Source organism: Molossus molossus, unplaced genomic scaffold, assembly GCF_014108415.1.
Source record: "Molossus molossus isolate mMolMol1 unplaced genomic scaffold, mMolMol1.p scaffold_m16_p_2, whole genome shotgun sequence".
Taxonomy (NCBI): domain Eukaryota; kingdom Metazoa; phylum Chordata; class Mammalia; order Chiroptera; family Molossidae; genus Molossus; species Molossus molossus.
The window spans coordinates 6,349,489-6,369,088 of record NW_023425355.1 but is presented as its reverse complement, the minus strand read 5'-3'; the positions used below and the strand labels follow the sequence as shown (position 1 = coordinate 6,369,088).

The following is a 19,600-nucleotide window of genomic DNA, read 5'->3' as shown; positions in this document are numbered from 1 at the left end:
GTCTCTCTCTCTCCCTTCCACTCTATCAGAAGATAAATAGAAAAATGTCCTCAGATGAGGATTAAAAAAAAAAAAAATGACTCTCTCCACATTATCACCTCACTGGGTATTGTCAAAGTTCTTAATTTTTGCCAGTCTGATAGGTGAAAATGGTATCTCACTTTAATTTGAATTTTTTCATTATGATTAAAGATAAGCAATTATATTAGCTCACAATCATTTTTTTTTTCTTTTCGCAGTCCCCCACTACCACAAATTACGCAGTGGAGTTTCCCACATTTGGGGAAATCGCAGGGGTCAGCACATCGGAGTGCAGTGGATAAGCCTCGCCCTGGGGAAACCGCCTTCGTGATCATGGTATCTCCCCTGCCAGGTAAGTATCGCTCATAATCATGTAAAGTCCATAGTTTATGTTAGGGTTCACTCTTAGTGTACATTCTATGGGTTAGAACACGTATCCATCATCATCATCGTATCATATACAGTATTTTCACTGCCCTATAAGTCCTCTGTGCTCTGCTTATTCATCCCCTCTCTCCACAGAGTACTTAAAAACAAACAAACGAATCCATGTTTTTCTGAGAGGACTGCAAGGCTCAGGGTAGAAGGCGGTGAACATCTCCCTCAAGCCCAGCTCATGTCCCCACTTTCAGGTGACTGGCACTGGCAAGCAGGTTTACCAACAGTTCTCCTTCACCAAAGTGAAGGAGGCTGGGCCACAGGCCATCTTTCCCCTGGCTTGGTACCTGTGCAAAAACATATCCCTATCTTTCTGGAGTTTTCTGCCACCATGACCAGTACTGAGCTTGACACCTGACTTCCTGGAAAGAGTTAGGTCAGAGATGACTGAGAATGACAGAGAAGGGCTTGAAGTTGCTCACATCTCAGAATCCGAGCTTCTAGGGCTGTGGTTTTCAGACACTTTGACAGAGACCTACAAATCGGAATATATTTTCATATCCCTTCTTATGGGTGTGTGTTCAGATACACACACACACACACATCCCTTAAACAAGTTTCATGAAACAGCCCTGGCCGGTTTGGCTCAGCGGTTAGAGCGTCGGCCTGCGGTCCTGAGAGACCCGGGTTCGGTTCCCGCTAAGGGCACGTACTTCGGTTGCAGTTTGTCCCCGGCCCTGGTCGGTCGTGCGGGTGACAGCCACTCGATGTGTTCCTTTCACGTCGATGTTCCTCTCTCTCTCTCTGTTCCCCTCTCTCCCTCCCACTCTACCTGAACAAAAAAATGGGAAAATGTCCTCGGGTGAGGATAAAAAAAAAAAAAAAAAAAAAAAAGTTTCATGAAACAATACCTACACTCACCATGTGATGTACTCTGAAAATATCAATTCTTTCCTATTTCATGAAAAACGGTGGCCTTTTAAAAGTCTATTTCAAAACTCCCTGAAGTTTGAAAAACATAGATCTAAGGAGGGCTTAAGGATTCAGTCCTGATTAAAGATGCTGGAATCTGTTTGCTTTAAAAACCAAACTTTTAATAAAAAAAACTTTTGTTGGTTCCTCATAATCATCAGAAAAAATAAATCCAAATTTAGCACAGCTCTTTATAATCAAGCATCTACCAGTTTTTTCAACCTTAAGCCCTTACTTTCTACCTCTTCGCACTCTCTCATATTTTAGCTCCATGAAACCCTTCACTATTCTGGAATCTACCATGTCCTTGTATGCCTCTGGGCCTGCTTCTGCACATGGCATTTCCTCCACTTGGACTGCCCTTCATCCCCTTTGCCTAGAAAACCGCTCATCATTCAAGACCCAGTTCAAAAAGGTTCCCTTGTCTCTGAGACCTGGTCTGCTTCTCCTCTTTTGAACTCCACTAGCACTCTGTGCCTCCCTCTAACACAACACGCTTACATATGTATATCCATATAGTATATACTAATTTAAACACTGCCACATTCCCAAAAGGACAAGTGACAATGATATAGAGGGTGCTTTGATTATTTGCATATGTGTTATAACACTTCTATTGTAGGAACTGGGTCTTTGTCCCACTGTGTTTCTCATGCTAGGCAGTGTCTAGGTCAGTGTAGGAGTTCTGGGAAAGTTTGTGGAATGAATAAATAGGAAAATGAACTAACGTTTTATAACTTGTGTGTGTTCCTGGGAGCTCACTGGACCTGACCTAGGCTCACTGGAGGGTGCTGCTGGACCCAAGGTGATTGTAGGCAGAACTAGGAAAGGCAGTGGGTGCCAACTCCAGGGTCTGCTCCAAAGTTCTTCAGCTACTGCTGGAGAAACTGGAAGACAGACTATCCCTGCAGGAGATCTAGGATGCCAACAGTCTCTGCTTGAAGTTTCTGGCTGCATGTTGCTACCACTGGTCTCATCTCCAAGCTAATGAGGGTCTTAGACAAAAAGGGTTAACTCCTGAGGGGTAAAAGTTGGTAGATAAAGATATTTGAGCTCTGACAGAAGCCAGGGAGTCTGTGGGTGAAAAGAAGATCCCGAATCTGGGCCAACTCCTCTTGTACCAGACTTTACTTTATCTGAACCCCAAGCTTTTCACAGATGTTATTTCCCCACTCCGCATAGGAACCTGGAGAGCTAGGGCAGGTTAGGCAGCAACTACTGTTCCTGGGTACAGAGAGGACCAGAGAGATTAGGTGTCTTGCCCAAAGTCACGCAGCCCACAGAAACACCACCTACCCTTGTGCTTCCCAGCCCAGAAAACCCTCACTCCACCTTGTCAGAGGGACTACCTTATCTTTTTGATCATCTGCCTCTTGTTTGAGATGCTTTTTGTCCCAGGGTACCAAGAAGCCATGATGGCTGTGTACTCCCACGACATCTTTATTCTGACCACCCAGATCCACTGCGTGCTTGAGCTCAACATGCTGGTTAGTTTCCTCCTGCTGAAAAACTTCATTGATTTCCCAGAATTGTGTGCCTGACCTGACGGGTAGGATGAGATACTTAGTGGCCAACTGGCCGGTCATTGGGCCTCACAGAAAGGATGAGGGGTAGAGGGAGGGAGATGTCTCCTGGGGGTCAAGGTGAAATCCCAGAGAGGGAAAGTGACTTGCTCAGATCACTGAGGAACTCAGAGCAGAGTCTGGACTAGAATTCAATTCCCCCGACTCTAAGACCAGTTATTTTTCCTTGTTCCCAGGGCCCTCTATTCAGAAGAGACTTGTACCACACGCTTATACACTCCCGCACTGTGCTACCTTAGTTTTGTAATCTAAGTTGAAGTCCATGTTCCCTGGAAAACACACACACACACACACACACACACACACACACACACACACCAGAAAACAGAAAACAGAAAAAATATTACCAGGAAAAATGTCCTGGATTTTACTGCTTAACTTTTCTTCTAAGAGTTTTACGGTTTCGAGTCTTACATTCAAGTCTTTAATCCATTTGAATTTATTCTTGCATATGGTGTAAGAAGGTCATTTAGTTTCATTATTGTTTTTACATGTATCTGTCCGATATTTCCAACATCGTCTTCTTCACTGGGGATAAAGTGAGTGCAGAAGGCCCAGATGTGGAGTGGAGGGAGGAAAGGAGGAATGCTCTGACTGCACCACTGGAGGCACCCCCGCCCCTTGGCAGAGGCTGTCTTCTGGGAATGGGAGGAGTGGGACAGGCAGGTTTCTTATCACTCCCCTCCACTTGCTAATAGGCACTAACTAGAGTGGTTCATAATAGGCAAGATGGCTTAATGGAAAGACCCCTGGGGGATTTTAGATAGGCTTCTCTCTGGGCATTTGAGTTAGACAGTTAAATTATTTTGAAAGAACCCTGGTCTGGGATTCAGCCGTCCTGGATTCTTGCTCCAGACCTGCCCTTAACATGCAGTGTTACTCTGAGTATCTTTACCTCCCTGAAACTTGTTTTTCTCATATGTAAAGGGTTTGCACTAGATGCCTAACACTTTGCTTCAAGAATTAGGTCACCTGCCCTGGCTGGTTTGACTCAGTAGTTAGAGCGTCGGCCTGTGGACCAGAGAGACCCGGGTTCAGTTCCTGCTAAGGGCATGTACCTCGGTTGTAGTTTGTCCCCGGCCCTCTCTCATCGATGTTTTGATGTTTTTCCCTCTCTCTTCTTCCCACTCTATCTGAAGATAAAAATGCAAAAATGTCCTCGGGTGAGGATAAAAAAAAAAGTATTAGGTCACCTAGAATCTGGTCCCAGTTCAGCCACCGATTCCTAATGCAACCTTGGAAAATTCTCTACCTCTCTTTCGGTGTTAGTTTTCCCATATGTAAATGGGGAAGGATGAATTTAGACCCAGGGATCTCTGAGGGGCTTTCCTGATCTAATGTGTCTGTGCTTTGCGACTCAGTTATCTCCTTTGGCTTAACTGCCAACGCTCCTGAATGCAGTCTTTGAGGCCAATGAGAAGGTGATTTGGGTTGAATGTCCTGGCAGACCTGTTCTACCATTTGGGTGAACATGGCATGGATACCTGGTATTTGACATCCCTCTCTACATAAGGTCCTTCTTTGTTGTGGGAAACGAATGACTGCATGCGTATTTAGGGGTGCAGGGAGGTCTGTGAGTGTGTTCTGGGGGTGAACCAGCACCTATCCAAGAGCCCAAGTATGTAGATCATGGACACAGGGGAGAGATGGAGACTTACACTCTGCCTCTGAGACTCAGGTCCCTGTGCCACTCTGAGTAGTTTATCTGACCCCCTCCACTACCACTTCCCCTCCAAGGCACCATCAGGTTAGCTCCTAGAGTCTTTCCCAGCCCTCTAGTGCAGGGGTTGTCAAATATTTTTTGAAAAAGATCAGATAGTAAATATTTTAGTCTTTGTGGACTATACGGTCTCTACTGCAACTGCTCAATTCTGCTGTTGTAATGCAAAAGCAACTACAGATAATGTGTAAATGAATGTGTGTCAATAAAACTTTATTTCTAGAAACAGATGACTAACTGGACTTGCCTTCCCTGCCTGGTTTGTAGAGTGCCAACTTCTGTTCTAGTATAACATTTAACTTTATGAGTTATGTGTTCATATATGCCTTTTCTACCAGACCAAGGGCAGGAACAATGACTTATTAATTCTTTATTTAACCCAAAGGCCAGCCTAGAGCCTGAAACATTTTAATTCAACAAATATTTATTAAACATGCACTATGCCATACCCTTAGTCCCCTGCTATATTCCAACAGCATACACATGCAGAGCACTGGCACATGTTAAATCTCTGTTGCATTGTTTAATTTAAACATGTATAAATAATTGTTGAAGCTGAGTAATGTGTTGATGAGGTTCATTTTACTATTCTCACTAATTTTGCATATCCATGAAAATTTCCATATAGACAAATTCAAAAAGTACAAGAAAACAATATAGAAGCAGGAAACAAGGATGTCACACAAAAGACCTAGGAGGACTTACAGAACAATATAAAGCTTTAGTACCTGCAAAGCAACATGCTGGGTGTGTGTGAAGGTAGCACTGAATGTGTGTAGGTACGCACAGAGGGTGGGAACGTGTGTGAATGAGTGTGGTTGAGCGTCTTTGCATCTGTATTTTATCTTGTGGGTGTGTAGAACAATATGATTATGTGAGGATGCAAAACAAGTTACGAGTGTGACAAACTGTGGACATGTTTATGCCTAAAGGGGATGAGTGTAAACAGTGTGAGTGTGACTGATGTGCACGTGCAGGCTTAGTTGAGTGTATGCATATGTAGTTGTGTGAGACTTTGCATGTCCAGGGCTGTGTAATTGTGAATACTTTATGATTGTGTGTATGTATGCACACATTATACACATGCCCACACCCACATACATCTGGGGGGAATGTGTGTCTGATCAAGGGGCAGGTTGAATGTGAGTACGTAATGGTAAATTTGGATGACGCAATGTATGTGCTCGCCAGGAGAGTGGTGAGTCGCCCAGGGCTGTGAATTAAATAGGCTTTGTCCTATTTCTCTGGACTGTTGGGTGGAGGTTGAGTGCTATGGAAACGAGCTCGCAGAGCTGTGCTGGAGCTGGGGTGCAAAGACCTGAGGTGAGAAGCTTTGTGCAAAGCTTCTGGACACACAACCCTTACCTCCCACAGGAGCGAGACTGTGTCTGAAAGAGCCGTTACTGGTGGGCAGTCTGGAGGACAAGAACAACATTACCTTCCTTCACAATCAGGTTTGTTGTAGCTTCATGTCCTTGCTCTTCCACCTCATGGACAAGAACAAGGAGGTTGAGTTCACAGCCCTCAACTAGGTTTCCCTGTGCTTCCCTCTCATCCTTCCCTTCTCCCAGCAGCACTCCCAGTGTCTATTAGCATCAAGGTCCAAGTTGGCCTCTAGAGTCCTGGGATGCTTTATTCTCTGTGGTAGCCTGAGGCCCATTTCTGCAAGTAGCGAAGGCTGGTGGAGGATGGGGAGGAGGACGAGAAAGAGCCCACCCCTCCTCCTGTGGGCTCAGCCTGTTTTGATAAATTCCTCAGTGAAAACCTAAGTCATCTAAGGTCCACCTAACTGCATTATCATTCCTCACTTCCAGAACACAAAGACCTCCTGTCCCATCCTATCTCTTCCTCTCTCCCCTTCTCACTTTCCCTGCTTAGGCTTTGCCTCCTCCCTCAACTCCTTCCTCCCAGAAAATGTGGGAGGAGGTCAGTGTGTATCTAGGGAGAGAGGTTTCTGAAGGAATCTCGGAGCCTGAAGCCAAAGCAGCTGTCCAGTTCTCTCCTTCCACTGTGCCAATTTCCTTTAACGGTAAGAGCTCCAGAAGCTCTTTCACCAGATGGCCTGGGATGTGAATCTGTGGGCCCTGCGAAATGTCTGCAAGGAGAGTCAAACCTTGGTTCTCTAACTTCTCCCATCTTGAACAATTGTTGACCAAATTGTCCAAGGAAATAATGCCTCTGCTATGAACATAGGGGTACATGTATTTTTTTTTTTTTTTTTTGATTGGTGTTTCAGGCTTCTTGGGATATATTCCAAGCAGTAGAGTCACTGGGTCAAATGGAAGTTCAATTTTTAATTTTTTGAGGAAACACAATATTGATTTCCACAGTGGCTGCACCAGTCTGCATTCCCACCAGCAGTGCACTAGAGTCCCCTTTTCTCCACACCCTCGCCAACACTTGTTTGATGAGTTGCTGATGGTGGCCATTCTGACAGGTGTGAGGTGATACCCCATTGTTGTTTTAATTTGCATAGCAGCACTATTTACAATTGCTAAGATCTGGAAACAGCCCAAGTGTCCATCAGTAGACGAATGGATAAAAAAGCTCTGGTACATATACACAATGGAACACTATGTGGCTGTAAGAAAGAGAGATCTCTTATCCTTTGAGAAGACATGGAGGGACCTGGAGAGCATTATGCTAAGCGAAATAAGCCAATTAGAGAAAGACAAATACCATATGATCTCACTTATTTGTGGAATATAATGAACAAAATAGACCCACAGACATATAAAGGAACATGGTTCAGACTGACAAACCTCAGAAGAGGGGTGTGGGGGTGGGGGAAGGTGGGCGTTGGGCGGGAAGATGAGATAAACCAAAGAACTTACATGCATGTATGCATAACCAATGGACATAGACAACAATGCTGGGGGGGTGGGCGGAATTGGGAGGAGGGTGTTTGGGGGCGGAGAAACATCTGTAACAAAAATAAATTAATTAATAATAATTTTAAAAAAGGAAATAATGCTTCTGTTGTTAAACAAAACTTTGGTTCTCAACCTGACAACCCTTTCATACTGATACCTCAGCATAAAAAAAGCGTGTCTCGCCCTGGCTGGTTTGGCTCAGCGGTTAGAGCATCAGCCTGTGGTCCTGAGAGACCCCGGTTCGGTTCCCACTAAGGGCATGTATGTCGGTTGCAGTTTGTCCCCAGACCTGGTTGGGGTCATGTGAGTGGCAACCACTCGATGTGTCCCTTTCACATCGATGTTTCTCTCTCTCTCTCTCCCTCCCACTCTATCTGAACAAAAAATGGAAAAATGTCCTCCGTTGAGGATTAAAAAAAAAAAAAAGCGTCTCTCAGAACACAAAGGGGAGAATGCCAGTCATTTTACTGCTATGCCTCCCTGGTGAAAATCTCAGGAAACTGTGCTGTGAATATTTTTGTGTTTTTTCTTTGCTTTTGTTGCTTGCGAAATGGATGATTAGCACACTTTTAACACAGAAAGAGGCCCTCAAAAGCGCTAGTGTTCCTATGCGTGTGAAAGAAACAACGATCACAGGCAATTGAAGAGGTAGAAAAATTTGTTGATTTGGATAAACAAAAAGCAGCAGGTGACAGCACGAGACAGTGATAAGTGAAAAAGTGAGGAAGCCACATGCTGACCTCCTGAAAGACACCCCTGGAAGGAGTGCCAAAAGGGATTGTAAAAGGCTAGTAGGGGGTGGTTGATAACTTTAACAAAAGAAGTGTATGTTTATAGATTAAGCAGTACATTAGACATGTACTATATATAAGAACGGTTAAAACAGAATCGTTTAGGGGTCTGGAACAGATTAATTCAATTTACATGATTTCTAATGGGAAACAGTGATTCCGTTTTCGAACAAACTGCTTCTCGAAGAGCTTTCCAGAACGAATTAAGTTTGAGAACCAAGGTTCCACTGTACTTTGTAAGAGTGCATTTAATGATTGAGACTGCACAGGGTTTTGTGTACAAACCCAGGGTTTGGATTCTCTTACACCTTTTTCGCTCCATGGAGCTCACGGCAGGGACACACAGCATGGCAGCTGTCACTCTGGCTTGGCCCAAAAGTTGTTGAGCTTTAGCCCTGGGTCCAAGCCTACCTTGTATGTTGTCTGTAGATGGAGAACGTGTTCTGCAAAGTGGATGTCTTCCTGTCCCAGCTCATCAACTGCAAGAAGCTGACTTTACATAGAGCTTCAGCCCTGCATGTCCATACATGGGCCCAAATGCTTCCTCCTTGACACCACCTCTACCTTTAAGGCCCTTGAAACCCACACCCCTTCTTTTCCTATGCTTTGGATTGAGTCCAAGTTCTGGATGGTTTCATATTCCTCAGCCTCTATGCTAGGAGTGAAAATATAGGGGATAGAATACTGGCTTGGGGGGTGGTGGTGGAAAATTTAGGTATGTTCCTTTTCAATTCTTAGGTAAATTGCTTTGCTACCTTGGCCTCAGTTTCCTCCAGTTATAATAGCGATTTATTATATTATTTACAATTATATATAGTATATTATTATACTACTAATTATATTGTAATTTGTCCTGCTGTCTTCCCAGGGCAGTTAGAAGAAAAGGGCCTTTGAAGGTTGCATATAGGCATGTCTGCATGCAAAATGAACTAGATGACATACAGGCTTGATTCCCTGGACAAATCGTAGTGTGGAAATCAGAGCCTTGAACAATGTATCTGGATGGTGCATATACTTGCAGAGCAATATGCAAAAGACTGCTCTGGTTTTGAGCTGACAGCACAGTTAATTTATGAAATATTTCATATAACTCTGCTCACAGCACATTGCCTCTTTAGGGAAATCTCTAGTTCTAGCCCTAAGCCTCTTCTCAAATTATTACTGCATTCTTTTGGGCTTTTGAGGCCAGCTCTGGTTGCTTAAGCAACATCTGGGAACCTCTGGCTTAGAGGAAAATGACTAGCCGAGATCTTCCCTAAACCCTTTCCTTACTTTTTTTTTTTTTTTTCTTTTGAGAACATACTGTCAACTTGCTGTCCTATGCTCTTTCCAGGGTTCTGGATAAAAAGGATGTGGCCCTCCTGCTTGGAGTTAAGGCCTGAGTAGTGAGTGATCGGAATTGCTGGAATGGGGACAAGGGGTTTCCTTTTTCAGGGCCCCCTTAAAAAATTAAAGTTCTGAACCCTAAAGCTCTCTACTTCACCATCATCTGATGTGGCTAGAGGGACATTGGAGGGGCCCTTTATCCCCAATCCATCCCCCACTAGCTTACCAGAGTGCCTGAAAATCCAAACTCAGGAAGTGTTTTTTTTTGTGCTAAGGATTCATGATTACAGAAAGTGCCTTTTTTTCTCTCCTTCCCCCAAGTCAGGAGAATATAGTTGTGGCTATACATTGTGTACCTTCCCTTTAGATTTCTTCAGCTTCAAAGCGGTGGTGGTGGAGAGAAGAGAGGGGCGGTGGCCTGAATGGGCCCTGAGATCCCTCTTCCAGCTGTAAAAGTCTACGTAATTCATACTTTTTAGCAGGGCTGTATTTATTAGGTACCCTTTCGGTGGACTGTTTTTATGGAAATTAGAAAAGAGTCTTTGTGTTGTGGCCCCCTATTCAATGAGGAGGCAAGCCTTATCTTTCTACTTTTTGAGATACCACCCTCTGGTTAGACTCGATGGCAGCCCCCAAAAGGGCGAGGGTGCCCTGCTGCAGGTTCAGCCCATTGCCTTTGTTTTAGCTTCCTCTGCACAAACTACTCTCTTTTCTTTTTTCCCCCTTAACTTCCTTTTCCCCTTTACTGTTACTCCCTCCTCTTATCCAACAGCCCTCCCCGCTTATTCTTTTATTGTCTAGCTTCCTGCCTATAACTCCCTGGCCACAAGCATCCAAAATGAGTACTCACAAATGCATTCAATTACATCAGCTGTACAAAAGATGGCTCTCTAACTCCTAGGGGAAAACCAAGCAAGGTGGAGAGGATGCAGATGTAGAGCAATTCACTGTTCCCAGGGCCTCTAGAACTCAGCCACAATCCCAGTGAGAATCTAGGGAGCAAGCTAGCCAGCCTCAGTTGAAAAAGACCCTGCCTTTTCCCGTTCTCTCCCCTTCCTTTGCCTTCCTTCCCATCTTTGCGCCTTAGAAAATCCCTTGCTGCTTTTAAATTCAACAAAGGCCTCTTACCAGGAGATGCTTTTCAAGAGGGGGCAGTGTAAGGAACTAGAGAGAGAACTGCTTTGCTCAGCATGGTAATGGCTCTCCCCTCACCCCATGTTTTCCTAAGTCGAGGGAGGGAAAGGAAAATTGTGCCCCTTCCCACTGCTTCCTTGGGGCACCTGCCAAAACCAGTGAATGGGTGGTCTGGATAAGATGAAACCCCTGCTATTAGAGGGGTAGCAGAGTATCAAGGCCTGGGCCCTGGGTTAGATGTCCAGAGCCCTTCATAGGCTTGTGGGAGAGAGGTAAGGAGGTAGGTAAAGGAGAGACAGAGAGACAGAGAGACAGAGAGAGAGACAGAGAGAGAGTGAGCTCTTTTCCACAGGCTCCTGTTTCTGCATGGAGGCGGGGCCCAGGCCTGGCAAGGGTAGGATGGGCAGAGAGAACAGCTGTGCACAGGAGATGGGCACAGGAGTGCTCTGTCCTCTGCGCTCTGAGGTGAAAGCACCAGAAAACCAAGCGAGACCAGACATAGTGTTTCCACGAATCAAAAATAAGGGGTGGGAAAGCAAAAACTTTAGTGGGAGAAACTGTATTTGGTCGTCTTCATGCCAAGAAGCTCTACTGGCTAATTGTTTTCCGCTGAATCAATCACGTGCATTAAGTTGATCAAAACCGAACAACTGGTCTGCTTAATTTTAATGTCATGTAGACAGAAATTTCTCCCTGGGCCCCAGTTTTCATAGTAATAGTATTTCTATGTTTGCTGACTATTATTTATGTAATAACTACACTGACTAAATTATTTGTAGGGCTAACTTCTCTGGATCTGTATGCCCTCCATCCCCACCCCAACTCCAAAACTAGTTAGAGCTGGAGGAAGCTGGATTCTTTTTTTTAATTTCAGTCTTTGACATTCTGGCAAAGGATGAGGAGATGTTCATTTGCAGTACAGCAGCTGCTACTCCAGATGGTCTTTCAAAGTAGCCAAACTGGTATAGAAACCCAAATTGGAATCATATCCTCTGCTGCCACCTCTGACCAGCACCCAAACTCTTAATCCCAGGCTGGCTGGAAATTTTTCAAGTCTCCTGACTTCCACGCAGTTGGCTAGACTTCCTCTTTCCCTTCCATCCGAGCCTCACCCCAGACCTCCCATCCTGATTCTGGCCCAGATGCTTTTCTAAAATAAAGGCTTATTTTCAGCACTCCGCAGTTTGTTATTTCCTTCCTTTGCTCAGGTGGTTTTGCCCCTCTCCTCTTGAGTCTTGATTTTGCTACAATGTAAGAGGATGTCGGATGCAAACCAGCTAAAACCGCAGGAGAGTTCCCAACTTCGGAAACAGCAAGCAGCTCAATATTAGGTGTCAGCTCTTCTCTAACTCAGCCTAAACCGGGGGCTCCTAGTTCAGGCTCCGTACCTAGTAGGCTGTGGACTTCAGACAAAGCCTGTCTCAGAGCACAGTGATTTCCAAGAAGCTGGAGGTGGAGAAGTACTGCTGCTACTCAGTCATTAGACATGGGAATGAGGGAGTGGAAGGACTGGGCAGTTGAGTAGCAAAGGGTGATTTTGTTTCTTTTCCTGTTTTTCTTTTTTTAAATTTTGTTTTCTTTATTGATTTATTTTTAGAGAGGAAGGCAGCGGGAGAGAGAAATAGAAACATCAATGAGAGAGAACATAGATTGGCCGCCTCCTGCATGCCCCCCACTGGGGATTTGGCCCACAACCTGGGCATGTGCCCTGACCAGGAATCGAACCAGCGACTTCTTGGTGCATGGGTCGACATTCAACCACTGAGCCACACCAGCCGGGCTCTTTTCCTGTTTTTCAATTTCTCCTTAGTAAGGAGAAGGGGAAAAGCCCTCTTACAGTCCTCGGAAGAACTCTATGCTTAAATTCTGTTGCTTTGTTCCCAGAAACCAGTAGGTATATTAATTTGAATAGATTGGAATAGCCGGGATCATATGTTCTAACAGTTGAATTAAATTCCTTTGTGACCCTTCAGGGCTGTGGAAGAAGCTGGGAAATATTTACGTAGATTTCTTAATTCTGTTCTAGTCCAGGGAATATACACAATCACTGGTTCCCCTCTAACTGAGACCAGATTTTCTCAAAGGAAGCCACCAGAATATTTTTTCTAGTCTCTTCTGGTCTGGTTTTGCATTCTGTGTGGCCCTGAGGTCAGCAGGGAGCTGTAGTGGAGGAGGTGAGAAAAGAAAGAGAAAGGGGAGGAAGAAAGGAGAGTGATTTTTTTTTATCCTCACCCGAGGACATTTTTGCACTTATCTTCAGATAGAGCTGGAGGAAGAGAGAGAGAAACATCGACATGAGAGAGACATATCGAGTAGCTGCCACCCACACGACCCGAACCAGGGCCGGGGACAAACTCCAACCGAGGTACGTGCCCTTAGCGAGAACCGAACCTGGGACTCTCTGGTCTGCGGGCCGACGGTCTAACTGCTGAGCCAAACTAACCAGGGCAAGGAGAGTGATTTTGGACAATGAAGCAAAGGGTACCGAAGGGCAGTTGTAGAAGAGGGGGAAGTGGGGTGTTGGCACTGAGCAGCTTCAGAAGTCTTCCTTAGTTTCGAGACAGATTTTAAAAGTTCTTAGCAACTTCTTGTAGAAAAGGGAATTTATCTGTGCTCCTCCCAGAAGCTTCTCATTTCCAATCCAGACAAGCTTCCCATTCACTCAGTTTAATTTCAGGGCCGGCTCCATTTTATCCATCTTAAGTTGATATCACTTCTAGTTAAATCTTCCCATTTCTGAAAGTACTTGCATGTAAAGGCTTCGTATTAATTGTATATCTGCAGGAGAGTTAATGGGGCTGGGCCTGGGAGTTTCTGGCAAACGGTGATTTTGATTCGAGTAATTTTAGAGCCCTCCAGCACTGAGATTTTGAGTCAATTAGCTTCATCTCTCTGAATTTCAATATCTTCATTGATAAAATGGAGATAACTCTCCCTGTCTTGCCGACCTCACAGAACTGTGGGGTGCTAAGTAGATGGACATCTGGGTGGTAACCTGCCATAACCAGTTTGTCCCTCTGTTTTAATTGAGTACTAGATGTTGAAAGGTAGGTGAAGTATATGGAATACTCCATGGATTTAAAGGGGTTAGACAACAAGTGTTAGAATCATACTAACTCCAAAATCAGCACCCCTCTGGGGTGGAGGGACAACTCTAGGGGACAATGACATCATGTGCTCTGGGCCTGAAGAGGGGGGTAGATGGAAGAGGAAATTGTGGTCTGAGACCTTGGCTTGGGGTATGGTGTCTTGCTCTTTTCATAGGCGTTCCAAGCCAACCAGGAAATCAATTTTCAAGATCATTTCATTTAAACATCATTTGGCTGCCTAACTTCCACCCCAGTCCACAAAGTATGCCTCAGCCTCATGTCTAAGCCTCTGTCACCCCTCAGTGCTGTCCATTTTCCATCCCATTATCATCCTTCCTCCCCTCATCCAGTTTTCTTAGCATCCCCTTTCCTCCCCAGCCTGCCAGCAGCCAGCTTATTCGGGGCCCAATCCTTTGGACAGATTCCTGGAACTCTAAACCCAGATGTGAGAGGAATGAAGAAAGAGGACTCCTGCCTGATTTGTCGTTGGGCCTCTGCCTGATTTATAGTCATCTGCCCCCAATTTCATTCCGGAACAGGGCTAGGGCCAGGCCTTATTTTCCTGGCAGCCCAACTTCTCCCCACCTTCTTTTTCAACCCAGGCATCCAGCCATAGGCCATCTGGGGGTCAAGGATGATGGCTTATTGGAGGGGCCAAGCAGGTGGCCTTGGCCTAGATGCAGCCCTAGGGAGCTTCTTGTTTCTTAAACTTCCAAGAATCTCCATTCCCAGATGAAGCATGCTGTCAGTTCTTGGCAGATAACACAAAACCTGCCTCCCCTTCCCTTTTCTGCCTGAAATTAAACCTTCCTTTCCTCTGACCTACAATGTAGAAGATTCCTACTAGAAGCTTGACCAAGAAGGCTTTGGGAGATCAACTCGGGTACAGTTCTGTGTTCAAAAGGAGAAAGGCCCAGCTTTTTAACCTCCAGACCAACTTGTTGAAACCCCTATTGAAAGAAGCTGGGAATGTCCTCTCTAGCTCCGTACCCTGGATCTTCAGATCTGCATATTCTAAATAGACAGGACTGTGTCCGGCCCAGGGAACAGCTTTCAGAGCTGATTCACAGAAGGAAGGTCTGAATCCCCTCTTCAAAATCCCTTCAGGAAACCGGTCTCTCTGGCTCTCAAGTTGTCTGTTGCCTCCACTCCCCAAACTTTCCTGGTCCAGTTTCCTGCCTGCAAAAGGTGTGGCTACATGGATATCCTGTGGCTTATTACTGTCAGGTGGCCTCCCTGTCCCCTCATCCTTCAGGGGAGAAAGGGAGAACAGGGTGTGGCTGGGAATTCCACTTTCGAGGAACAAGGCCAGTTAGGTGAAGATAAGCCTCTTAGCCACTGTGTGGCACCATTTACCCACTTTTCTATGCTCAGGGGTGGTGTCTGTGTGCAAAGCAAACTGAAAACTCGGGAAACTTTTCAGGGATTCACTTCTGATCTGGTTACTAATGTGATGAGAGTGCCTGGACACATATCACGTGCACTGTGAGTTTCAATTCCTCATTTTATAGCCTGAGAAATAAGTAGGTGAGTGTAGCGCAGCAGCCATCCGAGGGGTGCAGTTCACTGCTTTTGGGCCACACAGAGGACGAGTATAGAAAAAACACAAGGCCCAAGGTTTGTGTGTGGAACTGGGGAAGAGGAGGATGCGGGTCATGGAAGCGGGAGGACTTTGTAACACATGGACCAAGATTTCTCTTGAGCCTCCCATTGGACCAGGGAAAAGATGAGCAAACCATTCATTTGTTGGGTCAACAGTGACTGACCACAGACTCGGTGCCAGGCACTGTGTGACGGAGGTAAGGCTGTGGTGGTGGGTGAATACACCCCAGACGTGGAGAAGTTGACAAGTAAACAAACAACTAGCACACAAGGGAGAATAGAGTTTATGTTAAATAGAACTATAAACTGCTGGGGAGATGGAGAGGGAGGAGCGATCAATTCTAACAGAATGATAAGGAAGATCTCACAGAGGAGGAGTCATTTTAGCTGGGCTTTCAAAGATGAGCAGATTTTGTGTGTGTGTGTGTGTGTGTGTGTGTGTGTGTGTGTGTGTTTTGGAAAAAAGAGAGGGCAGGAGGGGGAGGAAGGCAGGCATCTTAATGGCTTAAGGAAAGATAAGGGGATGGGTTAATTTATGCTGTTTTTGGGAAGTAAGGAATACTTTCTGGTGACAGGATGAATGGTATGGGAGAGGGGTTTGCAAAAAATGGTTTGGGGTCACAGTCTGGGTTTATGGAGACCTTTTCACACGTCCATCTCTGTACAGGGTATAGGAAACAAACTCCCAAAATGTGGACAGGGTTCTAGTTGTCCAGACCCTCTCTCCTACACACGTAGAAGGCTACCAAAGAACAGTTAAGGTGAATGGGACAGGCAGGCCTGACTAGATCAGAAGGAGGGCTTAGGAAGGTGGTCTTCATACAGAGGATTCACTCTCTTACTTTCCCCTTCAGCCCAGGTGGTGGAGGCTTTAAAGATCTGACTTACAAGTAACAGGAAGAAGCCCTGCGTCAAGAATGAAGCAACAGTCCTGGCCGGTGTGACTCAATGGTTCGGTCCCGTGCACCAAAAGTCTGCAAGTTTGATTCCTGGTCAGGCAACTGATCCATGTTTCTTTCTTTCTGTCTCCCCTTTCCTCTCTCTCTGACATAAATGAAAAACATGTCCTCAAGTGAGGATTAAAAAATTAAAATTATAGCCCTGGCCGGTTTGGCTCAGCGGTTAGAGCGTCGGCCTGCGGTCCGAAGAGACCCGGGTTCGGTTCCCGCTAAGGGCACGTACTTCGGTTGCAGTTTGTCCCCGGCCCTGGTTGGTCGTGCAGGTGGCAGCCACTCGATGTGTCCCTTTCACGTCGATGTTTCTCTCTCTCTCCCTCTCTCTCTCCCTCCCACTCTATCTGTACAAAAATTGGAAAAATGTCCTCGGGTGAGGATAAAAAAACAAAAACAAAAACAAAAAAAAAAAAAAATTAAAATTATAAATAAAAATAAAAGATCGAACTCTTAAAAAAAAAAAAGGGTCAACCACCCCAGAAAACCTGGCTAACTGTTCCTGCTATGGCTATATTGGCAGGGCTAGTTATCAGTTTGTTTCCAGTTAGACCTCACTAGTCAGGAGCAAATAACAAAAGGGTTGAGACATCATAGGGCCTGGCATTAGTCCAATTGGGATAACAAAGCAGGTCATATTTAGGTTAGATTTATGGAAGGAAGAAGTCTGTTTTATAAGAACTGAGAGATCTGGTAACTATGGGAGGTTATAACATATGTTCGTTCAATCACTGATGAATGCCCACTCTGTGCCAGACACTTAGCTGGAGACAGGAATGCAGGGTAGGAAGTTGTAAAGATAAGTCACATATGGCCCAGCCCTTGGGAAATTCATAGCTGAGATGGGTGTGGTAAGTAGAATAGTGCCCCCTGAACAGATTTCCTTGTCCTAATCCCAAGAATCTATAAATACGTTATATTATATGACAAAGGGAAATTAAGGTTGCAGATAAAATTAATGTTACTCCTCAAATAATGTTAAAATCAGCCCTGGCCAGTTTAGCTCAGTGGTTGGAGCATCAGCCTGAGGACCAAAGAATCTCGGGTTCGATTCTGGTCAAGGGCACATACCTTGGTTGTGGTTTGTCCCTGGTCCTGTTTGGGGTCCTGTGGGTGGCAAGCAGTCAATATATCCCTCTCACATCAATACTTATCTCTCTCTCTCTCCCCTTCCCTTCCTCCCTCCCACTGTATCTGAAGATAAATGGAAAAATACCCTCGGGCCCTGGCCAGTTTGGCTCAGCCATTAGAGCATCAGCCCGGGTTTGGTTCCCGCTAAGGGCACGTACCTCAGTTGCAGTTTGTCCCTTTCACGTCGATGTGTCTCTCTCTCTCTTCTTCTCTCTTCCTCCAACTCTACCTGAGCAAAAATGGGAAAATGTCCTCAGGCGAGGATAAACAACAACAAAAACAAAGAAAAATACCTTTGGGGTAGGATTAAAAAAAAGAATAAAATCAAATCAGAAGATTTCCCTGGATTATCTGGGTGGGATCAATGTCATCACAAGGGTCTCAAAAAGTGGAAGAGGGAAGAGAAAAGGAGATCAGAGTGATGAGGTGTGAGAAGTACTCAGGAAGGGGCTAAGAGCAAGACTATAAGCGGCCTCTAGAAGCTGGAAAACTCAACAAAACAGGTTCTCTCTTAGAACCCCCAGGAAGAAATGGAATCCTGCCCATACTTTGATTTTAGTCCAGTGATACCCGTGTTAGACTTCTGACCTTCAGAACTGAAATATAATAATACATTCATGTTATTTTGAGCCACTGAGTGTGTGGAAATTTGTTACAGCAACCATTAAAAAATAATACAATGGGGAATTGGACACATAATGTTTTAGGAAGAAAAGTGCTCTAGAATAAAAACCCCAAAGCAGTTTGTGAGAATGTAGAGGACAGGACCTTGTCTTGGGCAGAATGGTTCAGAGAGGGTTGCGCCAAAGAGGTGACAGTGGAGATGGACATGAATAGCCAATAGATAGCTGGAAGGGACAGGACAGTCGTGAAAGAGATGAAACAGACTGGTTGGTTGAAGGAATCAAGAAGGGCTGGTGTGGGTGAGGGGCAGGACGTGAGAGGGAAAGGGGTGGGGGGAGGGAGAGAGAAAACTGCTGCCTCTACCCTTCTCACTCGGAAAGTGCTGAGGTGCCCAAGTTATTGCCTGGCCTCCTAGGCTGATGCACGAATGGGCTTAGTGGAGTGAAGGCCCACCACAGTTGTGTTTGTGACCACCACCCCCTCCTCCCCCATTCTCACCATGAAATCCACTGAGGGGGATCTTCCCCTCCCCCAGCCCCAGAGCAAGGCAGTGATTAAGAGAAGAGAGAAGCCAGGAGCTTGTTTGCATGTGTTGAAACTCTCAATCCAACTCGACCCAGGCTCTGAGGGATGGGCTGAAAAGGAAGAGCTGTGGAGCGTGTTAAATTGTGGTAGGAATCTTTATTCCTCCTCGAAATTTCTGGTCTGGTGATGGGAGCGAGGCATGGGGGCTGGGCCAAGAAGTGGGGGGTGGAGGCTATCTTGGAATTTAGGTTCTTCTGGGTGTTTGATTAGCAAACTCTCATCAGTAGCAAAATAGAAGACTGGCTCAGTTCCCAGGAAGGGGTCCTGGAGGTGGAGGTTGAGAAAGAGGGGGAGGAGGGGATGTGGCTTATCTCAAGGGGCTGGGGACTCGGCCAATCCTGGCACAGGCCACAGGCAAGCAGACTTTTCTCTGGGACTGCTTGCTCCCCTTCCCCCCTTCCCCTCCCCTTCTCTGATTCCTACTCCCATCCTTGGCACCAGGGCCTCTGGAGAAAAAGGAAGAAAAATGAGTGGGAAAAAAAAAGAAAAAAAGAAAGAAAAAGAAAAGGAAAAATGAGTGGGCAGAAACAGCTGGATACAGCCAACAACACATCTGGCCTCCCAGGCTGTCTTCCTCACTTCCCCCTCCCCCCACCCCCTTCCTCCTTTTCAGGCTTCCGATAGGAGGACTGTAGTGGAGCTGGGGGGAAGGTGGGGAATTAGAGTGGGGCTGGGGGGGTGGGGGGTGGGGGGAGAAAGTTGTTCGAAATATTAACTGGTCCTGTGAGGTGGCCTCTTGGCTGGAGCCTGACCACCTAACTTCCTGTTTTTCTTCCAGCTGCCTCCTCCCCTCCCTCTGCTCTGGGCTGGAACCAAGCTGG

At 45.7% G+C, this 19,600-nt stretch overlaps 1 long non-coding RNA gene and 1 pseudogene across 1 annotated transcript; one reads left to right on the top strand and one right to left on the bottom strand.

The window, feature by feature from the left end:
- Positions 1–234: 234 nt before the first annotated feature.
- On the bottom strand, positions 235–381 carry LOC118636874 (annotated as a pseudogene).
- On the top strand, positions 323–16,475 carry LOC118636628. Its single transcript, XR_004960677.1, has 3 exons — positions 323–373; positions 6,049–6,128; positions 16,344–16,475. It is a non-coding gene; the product is annotated as an uncharacterized LOC118636628 (long non-coding RNA).
- The last annotated feature ends 3,125 nt before the right edge of the window (positions 16,476–19,600 follow it).